Raw genomic sequence first — 13,446 nt, forward strand, 5'->3', positions numbered from 1 at the left:
AATCAGCATACAAAGCTCGCTGATGTTACGATGGTTTAGGCCCATGCCCTCCAGACAACTTGTAAAAAATAGGTGCTACGAGATTAACTGTGGGAGCAATGTTGCATGTCATGTAGCTTAAACAAATGCATGGCTGTTACCATAAAATCTACAACATTCAAGAAAAGGTAACAAATTATTATTATTATTCTGTTGTAACACTGCATGGGGAGTAAGTTTTAAATTAACTTGAATATATTTGTTGTATTTATAGTAAAGTTCTGTACTGTCTACGTTCAGAGTAGTCAGTAATTTTTAAATTATATTACTAATTTAAACAATAGTATATCAGCTATTTCAATCACTGTCCTATCATATATGCACTACTGAAATAACATGTTAGCATGTTCTATTCTTATGGAACGCTTTTAACGTTTATGTCAGTATCGTAATGATTATGTATTAAAGCCAGAACACTCAGTCTTTCTTTGGTTTGTGTACACCTCAGGCAATTATTCAACCAAAAGTTCATATGAACACGAACTTGGTGTCAGTGTGGCAAGGTTTTGAAAACATAAAGTTATTTGGTACACTGAAGTACGCTTTTAAACAGTCAACCAGTATCTGGGGCCTGTTGTGGATAGGAATAGACAGAAATTCTTCTCGTCTTCTACCATCATTCCATTGGTGTGAAGCTTTTCATAAATAATATTAGGATTTGGCAAACCTTCCTTCTAAAAATCTGTATAATAACCTGTTTGATATCGTAGTCTTGTGTGAGTTTTGATGGTGCAATTTTAGGAACTGAATATGCTTGCTTTACATGTGCATCAAATCTAGAGGAACGATTACTAATAATGTGGTCAAGAAAAGAAAGATTTACTGTTTTTTATAGTAATCCTCCAAGGAACTATATTCTGCATTTTTACGTTGGCCATATTGTTAGCTAACTCGTGTCATGCTAACATTAATATTAGTGTTACTTGCAATATTACTACTGTGCTTGAAGATAAAATGTGGATAATCACCTGCGTTCACTCATAGTGAAGTCAGTTCTTTACAGCATTGTTCTATTAGAGTAACATCAGAAACAGTGTACTGGCTTGGGTCTTGCAAATTTACAGAAGTTTCTTCCAAACAGTAAACGGGAATGTTGTAATGTTGTAAACGAAAAATTAATTCAAAACGTTCCGGTATTTTTAGATAAGTCATTACATTTTTATAATTCACTAGCCCAGCCGTCATTAAACATTTCAAATTTATCATATCCATACACAATAACCTCACACACGTGATGTGAAAATGGATGGCATAAACAGAACCCTTTCTAACCTTCAATATCCTCAATCCAGCGTATTTTTTGCATCAAAAAATAGAGGATTCATGTAAACCACCTTGACCCACCGCAGTGTACGTGAATGTATTACACAATATTATCGTTTCTATCATCAGTTAGTAACAGTGTAAATCAAAGTTTTGAAATGGTTATACAATATCGTTTTATTCAGCAGTTAATTAATGTTAATTTCTAATTAATGCAAGTTACCAATATAAATCATAACTAAAATAATAACCACTAATGAACATAGCTAATTAAGTATACTGCTCAAACTGTCTTAGTTATAATTATTAAAATACATTGTTTCGTCAGTTGAGAACCCTCATTATTTATTAACGATGTTTTCGGCTGTAAACCCAATACTATCTCATGAGGTTCAACCAAACCAAGAAACGTAGGTTATGTCAGTCTTAAATTCATATACTAGGCTAGAAATACAGAATGAGCACTGTAACAAAACATAAAATTGATACATTGTAAAATAATCGTCAAAATACAATACGATAAGAATGAAGTTATCAATAACAAAAACTAATAAATACAAGTAGGTATATTAAATATTCTTAAAGTGTACATACACTTATTGAAACTATTATATGAACTTGTCATCTAATGATCAAATTACACGTGAAATGTCTTTATAACTATTATGGTAATTAAACTGAGAAATGTTAGGGAATATTACAAATATAGCTAAAAAAAAGTTTTACTTTTTCAGCACTAGGAAAATTCCAAAACAATACAACTTATATTTCCGTCATTTATTTCTAATGACAATTAGACTGAGTGTTTAGTACTAAACATGTTTATTATGTTTTACTTGCTGTTTTCTTTTGGTTTAATTACTCAACAGCTCGATAGTTGCTCAGTAGTCTAATCTGAAGATTTAAAAAATGTCAACGTTTTATGAAATAAAAATAAATAAAAAACGAGAACGAATGATCTTACTGCTAACTTCCACAAAAACTTCTTGACTTGCAGTGTTTCCTTGCTTGTTCCAAGCCATACACGTGTAAGCCCCCTGGTCAGTTTTTCTGGTAACATCATTCACCATTAGAGTGCCATTTTCAAAAACTTTCTGTCGATGGTTTTGTGGAAGTTGTTTGTTGTCTGAGGTTCCAAAGTATTATTTTCATGCAAGTGGTGAAAGAAAATTAAAATCTACCAAAATTTATTATAATTAGAACAAATATTTAATGTTTCATAATATACACCCTTGTGCAAATTAATTGAAAAAAGACGGAAAATTACGATTTTTTCAATTTTTTGCGTTTTATTTCTGAGAATCCAAAAATTACTCACAAATTAATACATGATATGACCGCCTTTATTTTTCAGAAGATCAATAATCCGCTTTGGCATCGAGTCCACGAGTTGACTGCAATCTTTACTAATTTTTGGATCACGGTACCACACCTCAATTATGGCCTCAATTAGCTTATCTTTCGTAGTACAGTCTTTCTTTACAAATATTTTCAATAGGATTTAAGTCCGGAGAGTTTCCAGGCCAGTCCAGCACCTTTATTCGTAGTCATAAAATTCTTTACAAGTTTCGATGTGTGGCACGGAGCCGGATCTTGCTGAAAAATGCCAGATCCACCTGGAAATATCTTTTTCAATTCTGGAACGACTCTTCTCTGCAAAACTTTGATGTACTGTGGTCCTCGCATCATACCTTCTACGATATGTAAGCCTCCGACGCCATAATAGCTGAAAAAGCCCTAAAACATCTTCTTCAAAGGATGTTTTACGAACTGATTGATGTGAGATTTTCGAAGTTTTTCACCTGGAGATCTGCGAACATGCAGACTTCTTTGACCCTGCAGGAAGAAATGAGTCTCGTCACTGAATAACACCTTCCTCTATTGTTCTTGCATCCAGCTCTTGTATTTCAGACCCCATTGATACCGTTTATTTTTCATTGAGTTGGTAAGAAGTTGTTTTTTGACTGGTCTCCTTGCCTTTCTAACGTAATTTCGAATGACGTAATATTCCTCAAAATTTCGTCATATATCCAAAAAATAGATCGACCGAACTGCAAAACACAGTTAATGACGCTATCTGTCTGAAAAAAATGACTATTAATGGAAATCAGCGGGTCCAGCGAGCCTACACTGTCCGCCATGCTTCAAATATTGTAAAATGACCATTTGTTTAAATTAATTTGCACAAAAGTGTATATATGATAAAATAGACTTCTTGAGACCAGAATTTCTTCTCAGTTTTTATCCACTATAGAAGTAACTAATGGTTAGTTTTCATCATAAAACATACAACTAAAATATAAATAAAACAAAACATTGATAGTTGAAAAACTTGACTATTCATTATTTAAAATGATATAAAAAGCAATCCATTACAATGTAAAGTTTACAATTCGTAATACTAACACAACTGTTTTGGATATTATGAAGTATCAATTTCAAAGCAAATGTATATATATATATATATGTGGTCCCTTTCCACTAAGAATGTCTCTGTTTTGTTTCGAAAACTGCTTTTATGAAACATACAATGTAATATGAATAAAAATTAAACATATATATTCATAAAAAGTAATAAAAACTAAAGATTCCAAGAAAAATTATTTGGGTGAAATCAGTATAACTGGTGTTAAATAACAGACTATACATACTTGTTTAACAGTAGTCTTAGTTTCACCAAAATAACTACATGATGGACGCAGGAACAAAGCTACATGAGAGCTATCTGCGCTAGCCGTCACTAATTTAGCAGTAGAATAACGCCCCTGCGGCTAAAAGGGTGAACATGTTTGGTGTGACAGGAATTCAAAACCGCCTTAATCACCTGGCCATGTCAGGCCATCATACTATGTTATGTAAAACTTGAAATAAATAACAATGTTAGATTTCTTAGGTTTTTTTATAAAATAAATTTTTAATTATTAAATAGATCAATTTTGATTTCGTGAATCTGCATTACTTACGCTCCGGACTTATAGCGCTTGAAATCAGGTTTCGATACTCGTAGTGGGCGGAGCATTGATAGCCCATTGTGTAGCTTTGTGCTTAATTACAAACAAAGCAAAGCATTAATCACAATGGGAAAATTGGATATAAAGCTTTATGCATGTACGTTCTTCGTAACATACATTTGATTTATTCACTTCATACTAAAATAACCATTAGTAACAGACAAAGAGTATGGCAGAAATATTCTGTGTTTCAAGACGGCGCCATGGCTTAGTTGGTTAAAGCGCCTGTCTAGTAAACAGGAGATCGCGAGTTCGATTCTCGCTGGTGCCTTTAAAAAGTTAATCAAATCTGCGTAATATCTTTTAGGGCCTGGCATGGCCTAGCGCGTTAAGGCGTGTGCTTCATAATCTGAGGGTCGCGGGTTCGCGCCCGAGTCGTGCCAAACATGCTCGCCCTCCCACCCGTGGGGGCGTATAATGTGACGGTCAATCCCACTTTTCGTTGGTAAAAGAGTAGCCCAAGAGTTGGCGGTGGGTGGTGATGATTAGCTGCCTTCCCTCTAGTCTTACACTGCTAAATTAGGGACGGCTAGCACAGATAGCCCTCGAGTAGCTTTGTGCGAAATTCCAAAAACAACAACAACTGTGTTTCAGACATCTTTGACGTACCGTTATTTTTGAAAACTCTCCTGAGTCTGTATGTATCTAAAATAACACCTTTAATATGAATATTATGATAGATAAATACTGTAGAATTAAATTTATAGAAATTATGCTAACGACTGGTTCATCAGTAAATTTGATCTTGCTTTTTGAATATGAGATGCCTAGATTTTTTTTTCTCTGTTTACTGATATAAAAGCAAAATTCTAGAAATATATATATTCTACTCTTCGTACGTGTTTTGCGAGACGGGGAAGAGAAAGCAGAATTTTTTGTAGTTTTGTTACTTAGGCAAGAAGTTTAATAATATCGACGTTCCTTAGGTAAATAAACTATAGAAAGTGTTAGGTAGTGTATTTGGATCACACGTTTCATATAGATGGAAATCTACATGATAGCGAGAAGAAGTAAAGAGTTCTTGACAGAGTGATGGATAAGTCATTCAAAACATAAAAGGGATGTTTTGTAACTAGTAGTTAAGCCTCTATAATCATAAAGTGTATTTCGATACATATTGATTACCTGCACGATGAGGTGTTTAACGTTTTATTCTAGTTAGACCTCACATTGGCTATTTTGTACAACTTTGGTCTCCTTATCTTAGAAAGGATATTGACTTTCTACACAGATTCAAAAGACGGCTATTAGGATTATTATTGAGATGGAAGCAGGGTTAGAAAGAAAACAGTACGTGGACTGTAAAAGGTTACCCCACACAAATATAACAAACAGCAAAATTTAAACCATTCAAATCTATTCGAGACAAACTGGAATGCAGACAGGAGTATAAAAATTGTGTTTCCTCAAATTTAGCGGACGGATGGCGTCCATCTATGAGTTTAACATTGGCTGAAAGGGTTATTCCAAAAGGATGTATTGTTATCTCTTTATTTACTAAAATGAAAATGAGGCAAAATATATATCTTGGTTCACCACTTGCCACTTAGTTATGCCAATTTCAGAGACTTCCATCTCAGATGAGTAACTCTGGACAATGATAAACTAAAAAAACACAACAAAAATTTCTTATAGTTCTGGAGTGTTTACTGTATTTTTGGTGATAATCAGGTATTTGAAATATCTTTTCTACTGAATAACCCAGAATGATAAATTAGCAGTAATAATGCAACATATGTTTCAAACCCCATACATTTATTAAATATACGTGCACCGTGTTGTATATACTCTGTTTTACTAAAATGATTTTAAATATGTAAATTGAGTGGAAAGCACATTCGACATGAAGTGGAACTGGGTGCATTATAACTACATTTTAACATTGTTTAGCATCTTGTAGGTGGTGTAGTTTCCCCCCAAAAATATGATGAGTTTTGGGAAGGTTATATTGATTCGCCCTGATGATAAAGATGTGTTCAGATCGGGGATATTGAATTTTCAGGATATGGATATCATTTATACTTAATGGCATTGGAAAACAAACGAATATGAATCAATTTGGGCCATTAAGACGACCAAGAAATAGACCTGCAACAAGTCGTCCCATAGCTGTGGTAGATAAAGTTCAACATTGAGCATCAGATAATCGATATCCATAAACACAAAGGTCAGTGGCAAAAGCCATCCATATGTCTAAGATAAGAATACGTAACATAATCTAGAAAAATATTAGTTTGGAAAAAGCAAAACAAGTCACGTGTACACAAGTTACTGTTACGATTTATTTTGGAAAAGAAACTCGATTGTATCTATGAGCAATGCTAAGCCAAGGAATATGCCATAAGATGATGAAAATCAACAAAGTACGTATAATATGTGTCCTGATAATTACAAGACATCTTATTCCCTTCTCTCCAAATGTGTATACTGTATGTTACGAAACTATTTCAAAAGGATTCTTGATCATCACTAGATATTATGCTAGGAATAAGTTAGAGATTAAATGAGTGGATACAGAGGTCAAGGTGAATTCTGCTTATTATACAGTCAGTGTTTTACCATTCTGAAATAAGAGGTTTTGTAGGATACAAGGGTATAGATTCACCAATATAAGGCTTCCAGTAAGAAACTGGAGAATGAAACAGTACTTTTATTATTCCATGCAAAAAAAACAAAACAACAACAACAACAAAGAAATGCTGATCAAGTCGGCCTCCGGTTGTTATGTGCTACTGGACTGTTAAAACCATCGCCCTCGTACAATAGACGGAGCATGGAGAAACATGTAGGAAAGAGTGACGTGATTGTATATTACATCATTATCACAGAGCCTTTTACAGTCAAAACTACACTGCAGGACTATTGTCAATAACCACGATCGTCAGATAAGGATGTAGTAAGGCTTCAAAAGTGTCTTACTATAACGTACTAGACTTTCTGCGTATTTTTATTTTCTCTTTAGAAGTAAAGGGTAAGGGTGATCTTATTGAAGGTTACTAGATTATCCGAAAGGATCGATAGGATAGAAACCCTTTATTTCTTCGTCCTGTATATATGAAAATAAAAGGAAGAGAAGTGTTTTTATGTTTTTGAATTTTGCACAAAGCTACACAAGGGCTATCTGCGCTAGCCGTTACTAATTTAACAGTGTAAGGCTAGAGGAAAGGCAGTTAGTCATTACTACCCACCTCCAACTCTTGGCCTATTCTTTTACAAACGAATAGTGGGATTGACCGTCACATTATATAACGCCCCTACGGCTGAAAAGGCGAGCATGACTAATGTGACGGGATTCGCACCGGCGACCCTCAGATCGCGAGTCGAGCGCCCGAACCATCTGGCCATGTCGGGCCCACTCTTGTTTGTACATGTTAAGTTATCAACTTTAGTAACAATTTTCGTTAATTCCAATTATTGATATGCAGAGAAAATAAGTTGCAAACAAAGGGAAAAAAAATGCTACTATTGCTAATATTGAACTGATTCCTTAGCACCCTATATGTTTTAATAAACTAAAAAATTATAATATTCTTGAATTATAAGCTGTCATTACCTTTCTGCCAGCTAATGTTTGTAATAGGAAAGCCTCCTACAGGACAGTGTATAACCAAAGAGCTTCCGGCCAAAATGGTGCGATTCTTCATTGTTCGTATCACAGGCGGTCCATATACGTTCACTCTTGCATGGTACTCAGTTGCACCAACTTCATTGCTAGCATTACAACTATACATCCCACCGTCCTCTGGTTTGACGTTGGATATGTTGACGTGACTGATGACGTAACCATTGTGAGTTACAAAATCACCAACTCTTAATCTTAGAATGTCAGGAAGAGATAACCCGTCCAGCGTCCACGTTATCTGAGGAAGAGGGTTACCACTAGCAGCACATCGCAAAGAAACAAAAGTGTCTGGTTGAAGGGTAGTAGCTTGAAAAATCTCTCTGAAAACAGGCGCTTCTTCTAAAATAAAAAAATATGTACTTTGGTTCTATGATAAAATCTTGATAGATAATACGACATTAAAAAACTATAATAAATAATTTTTATTTGAACTCTAATTTAAATTATAAATATACATTAAATTATAGCATTTCCTACAACTTTGTACTTTACTATTGGTGTCCTTTCTTTACAAGACATGATCGCAGTTTGTTATTACTCAAATGGTCTGGTTTTTTTTCCAAATCTCTTTTCTGACCTAATGACAATTAAATGGGTCGAAACATTGTTACTTTTGTATTTAGTCGTGTACTGTAATATGAAGTTTTTATACTACCCGTAACCACGATCTCTACAATTTATTAAACTTTAAGTAAATTTCTCGGTATCATGATTTTTAAACTATGTCTAAAGTAAGCACATTTATCTAGCATTAGGTAAACAACACGGACAATAATGGTAAGTACAGAACCGAAGTAAATAAAATTATTTTTCACGCATACATATATTGTAAATTACACATGTTATAAGTAATATTAAATCCGAATACACCGTCATGTAATGACGCTCGTAAATATAAAAACCTGTATTTCAATAATATTAGATTTGAAAAAAATATAACTTAAACAGTTAAATGGAGTAAGTACTTCTGTTATATTTTACTTAGAATATCATTAAGTTTTTTACATGATGGAAATTGTTTTTCAGTCAAATCAAATTACCACTTAAAATAAATAACAAATTTATGAAAGATAAAATATAAGTTTAAGTAAGAAAGCTTAAACAATTGTTGAATTTGAATTTCGCGCAAAGCTACTCGAGGGCTATCTGCGCTAGCCGTCCCTAATTTAGCAGTGTAAGACTAGAGGGAAGGCAGCTAGTCATCACCACCCACCGCCAACTCTTGGGCTACCCTTTTACCAACGAATAGTGGGATTGACCGTCACATTATAACGCCCCCACGGCTGAAAGGGCGAGCATGTTTGGTGCGACCAGGATTCGAGTCTGTGACCCTCGGATTACGAGTCGAACGCCTTAACATGCTTGGGCATAAAAAATTGTTGAAATAGCTGTAGAGAAAAAAAATTACGGTAACAACATTTTGGCCAAACGACCTTGAAAATTATTCAACCGATATATTAGTCATACATTAGTCATTAGTCATACAGTATTTTCTGTCAGTAAGTCAGGAACGCCTGGGTTGCAGGAAACAAAGTGTTGTTTTATATTAATCCAAACACAGACCTGATAGCAATAAGGCACCTGATGATTGCTCAGAAGAAATGCTATTCGACACAAAACACTGGTATATTCCCTTGTCGTGCCTAATGATAGGACTGATTTCAAGGACATTGTTGTACAGTATTCGTTTCCTCTCACTTGGCTGTAAGGGTTGGACATCCTTCATCCAGATGACCTTCTGGACAGGAGATCCTGTCACGGAGCAGCTGAATCGTGCAGTTTCTCCTGTGTTAATAATCTGAGTGGAAGGTAACACCTCTACACGAAGTGGGACTAGAAAAATATTCAAGAGTACGGAAAATCACTAATACAAGTGAAACACATTCAAACTGACTAAACTCTGGCATTGTGGCAGAAAGAATCTGTTATATACTGAGACAAACATCTTATATACCATTTTTAATAACTTAAAATAATATGAAAATAAGTATCGTTCAGTAATATTAATAAATTTATATTAACCGTAAAAGGAACTAAGATATTAATTAGCACGTATCGTTTTATTTCCTGAACTATTCTTGTAGAGAACTAAGTTTACCAAAACGTAACTGAGAGAGAAATAAAAACGTTAAAATAGATAAGGATTTTAACTGTTTAAATAAAAGTTTTGGATCTTATATAATGCGAAGTGCACGTTATTTGTCATGAATTTACCACTGATTTGTTTATTTGTTGTTTATTAAAATCACGTGTTATCGTTCTTAGAATATTGACATAAGCTGATGCATTTTCGCCTACCGTAGACAACAAGCTCGGTCTGAGACACATCTTTACCAACAGTGTTATTTGCTTCACATATATATCGACTGCTGTCTCCAGAGGTAACCCTGTTTATCTCTAGACTGCAACCTAATATCCTTCTTCTGGAGTCTGAATACACCGGAATCAACTCACTGCTGTCCCACCTGAACCAGCTACACGAGGGAGCAGGATAGCCTAGGGCCACGCAGGCTAGTACTGTTTTCTCCCCCTCAGTTGTTTCTACTTGGGTATCTTTGTAAACAATCTGTGGTGGAACTGGTGTGTGAACCTCTACAGGGTAAGAGATAGTTTTTAATTGTTAAATACACGTAACAATTAAACGTTAGAGGTTCTTAATGGTACGTAATATAGTTTCTAGCAATTATTAGTTTTAAATATTAAATGCATGCAAAGTTAGTTTTGTATCTACGATTTAGATGTCTAAGAATTGAAATTCACATGTAAAACAATATATTACCATTTTAAGTACACACAGTCATTATTTTGCAAAGTAAAATCATTTTTTTAATTTCCGTTTCATGTAAAGTGAAAAAAGCCCATAGTAGCATTTATATAGTTACATATAAATTATACTCTGATGGAGATTACATTCTTATATGATTCAATATTTAGATTCTAATAATTTTTACTAGGACATTATATTGTATAGTATATGTTACTAACGTCACTGTAATATCACGTACAATGTTAGTTACACACCTAAAGTAACAAATATTTCTGAATATTTTACTTATCTTAAAAACTACTACATACAAAATGTATTTCAATATTTTTACAAAGAAAAGTCTGTCCATATGCTGAATTAATTTTTTTAATTAAAAACTTTCCTTTCTAAAACAACATTCCAGGTGATAATTACTAGCAAAATATAGACTGAATGAGATTTTTAAATTGCAATTTCACAAAAAGTTCTCCTTTTAGATGTGACTACTAACCTGAGATTATCACATGTCCCGTGGTGACGCTATCTACAGTTTCTTCAGTAACTTTGCTTCTTGACCGACAGCTGTAGCCGTATCTGCTTTTATCACTATCGACTTCTCTAATAAACAGGTCTCCAGAGGGTAAAATATAGTACCCACTACCTGCAAAATTACGAGAAACAAAAAATGCACAGAGGTGTACGTTATAAAAATGAAAACATCAACAAATTATGTATACTCCTTGTAATATTATCCTAAATTTACTTTGAAACTATTTTAATAACATTTATTAAATGTATGAACCATTCTTTTCACACCACGCATCCACCATTACTGTAATTTGAACAACGGCGAAGCAACTCGGTAAATAGCGGAGGATCAAGTCTTCTGTCTGAAACACTTATAAACAATTGTTGGCATAGAATTCCTAACACCATTCACTTTCATAAATCAAAATTAAATCATATCCTGCATGATCAGGTTTTATTTAATGATATCAAGTGCGCTAATGAGAGCTGGTATAAAAAAAAAGTAGGAAAAGCAAAAGAAAAGATGAGTTTTGAGTTGATAGGCTTAGCATTTATAATTTGCAGAAGGTGAAAAACATCACGCGTGCCTAATCTGGTTAGAGATAAATAGCTTTCGTCACGTTTTCGCAGCATAAGAGATTAAAAGGAAGTTATGATGGGAAGTAGATAATGAGATCCAAACGAGGTACTCCAGCAGTATTCTGTAGTATTTTATATAGAATATCAGTAGTTCGTACAAATTACTTTTCAATACTGAACAAACGTATTAAAATAAAACCTTTCTGAGCATATTTTAAACCTATCACGTAAATGGCTAAGACCTGTACGCAACATAGTGTTGATCACCCTTAAAACTTTGAAAGAATAAGTGTGGGAAAATTTCTTGTGCTTAAGATCGTTTAAGATTTACAAAGTACGTGAGAGAATTTTTAACATTCCAATGTGCCATTAAGGTGTCTTCAAGACCAACAAGCTTCAGATTAAAGTTATGCCTTAGTCATATTGATAAATGATGTCCGAAAATGAATATACCAAAAATAAAGTACAATAGCTTTATTGTTATTTGATATAACAACAACAACTAAAATATTAATGTATACAAAAGTAGCAGGCTTTTAAGTTTAGCTTTAGTAATTATTGGACTTCAACATGTCTTCCATCATTCTCTACAATTAATTTCGTTCTGCTTTCGAATTCTGAGAAAACATTGTACAACACAGCAGTAGAGATGGATAAGATAGCATTACGATTTCGATGTTTAATCCTTCAAGGGATTTTGGTTTGTTATGGTAGACTTTTTTTAAAAAAAAAAAAACAAAGATGAAAATCTAAAAGGTTAAATCGAGCAACGAGCGGGCAATTTGATAGTTCCTCCCCTAACAATCCAACGCTCTAGAAAAGTTTGGTTTAGAAGCACTTTAAAAATTCGAGCAAAATGGGGTGGTGCTCCCTCTTGTTGGAAGACAACTCTTTGTAACAAGCCAGGAGTTTCTCGGACTTGTGGAATACAGAACTCTTGTAACATGTGTGAATACGAATTTCCAGTAAAGGTTTGTTCGCCAAAGAAACAAGAACAAAACAAAACAAAACTTACAAGTCTGCTACTTCTGTTTATATTTAGTTTGTTTTTTATCTCAAATAATAATAAAGTTATTCACCTTTCTCTTTCGTATATTCATTTTCGAACACCTTATATATGACTCAATTGAATTGCAAAAGAGAGCAACTGGATAATATGAGCACTTCAGGAAGATAGTCCTTCCTTCTTGATGACGATTGGGAATCATTAATGCATTTAATAAATGCGTTACCGTGTAAATGAAATAAGAATTTTCCATGTTACTCAGAATTAGTTTCAAACATTTTAAAACCAAACTCTTACTTCATCCATAGAAATTACACAATCTTCATCGCCGAGGAGTAGTTCACTGGCTTGTGACTCATAAAATGCTGAAATATGTGATATGAATCTTTGCCGCTCAGTATTTTGTGTTGCTATATAAGAGCTTCGAATTTCGCTAAAAATGACGAATCATAAAAGGATCTTTATCCTTTAGCTGTCACTTACCATAATGAGATTCTGGACTAATGCTAAATCCATCTTCGCGAATCCACTTCGTAACTTCCACGTGTTCCCGAATGAACGAAGGGATAATACATGTCATCACCACAGAGTTGTGGAAGAAAACCCTCTCGTCAAATACGTTAACTTCGTATGGTTGTTCTATGACTGCAGG

At 34.0% G+C, this 13,446-nt stretch overlaps 1 non-coding gene and 1 pseudogene across 2 annotated transcripts in view; one reads left to right on the forward strand and one right to left on the reverse strand.

Annotated features, from left to right (window-relative positions):
- LOC143223351 (cell adhesion molecule Dscam1-like) overlaps positions 1-13,446 on the reverse strand; it is an 87,748-nt pseudogene that overhangs the window by 40,746 nt on the left and 33,556 nt on the right. The window contains exons 3-8 of the transcript XR_013012859.1: positions 13,278-13,439; positions 11,193-11,342; positions 10,234-10,527; positions 9,499-9,768; positions 7,867-8,274; positions 2,267-2,428 (exon numbers count right to left, since the gene is read on the reverse strand). The product of XR_013012859.1 is annotated as a cell adhesion molecule Dscam1-like (transcript). The remainder of the gene's footprint in view (positions 1-2,266; positions 2,429-7,866; positions 8,275-9,498; positions 9,769-10,233; positions 10,528-11,192; positions 11,343-13,277; positions 13,440-13,446) is intronic.
- Positions 4,511-4,584, forward strand: TRNAT-AGU (transfer RNA threonine (anticodon AGU)). The gene has a single exon. It is a non-coding gene; the product is annotated as a tRNA-Thr (tRNA).

This window comes from Tachypleus tridentatus, chromosome 8 (genome assembly GCF_004210375.1).
Source record: "Tachypleus tridentatus isolate NWPU-2018 chromosome 8, ASM421037v1, whole genome shotgun sequence".
NCBI classification, from domain to species: domain Eukaryota; kingdom Metazoa; phylum Arthropoda; class Merostomata; order Xiphosura; family Limulidae; genus Tachypleus; species Tachypleus tridentatus.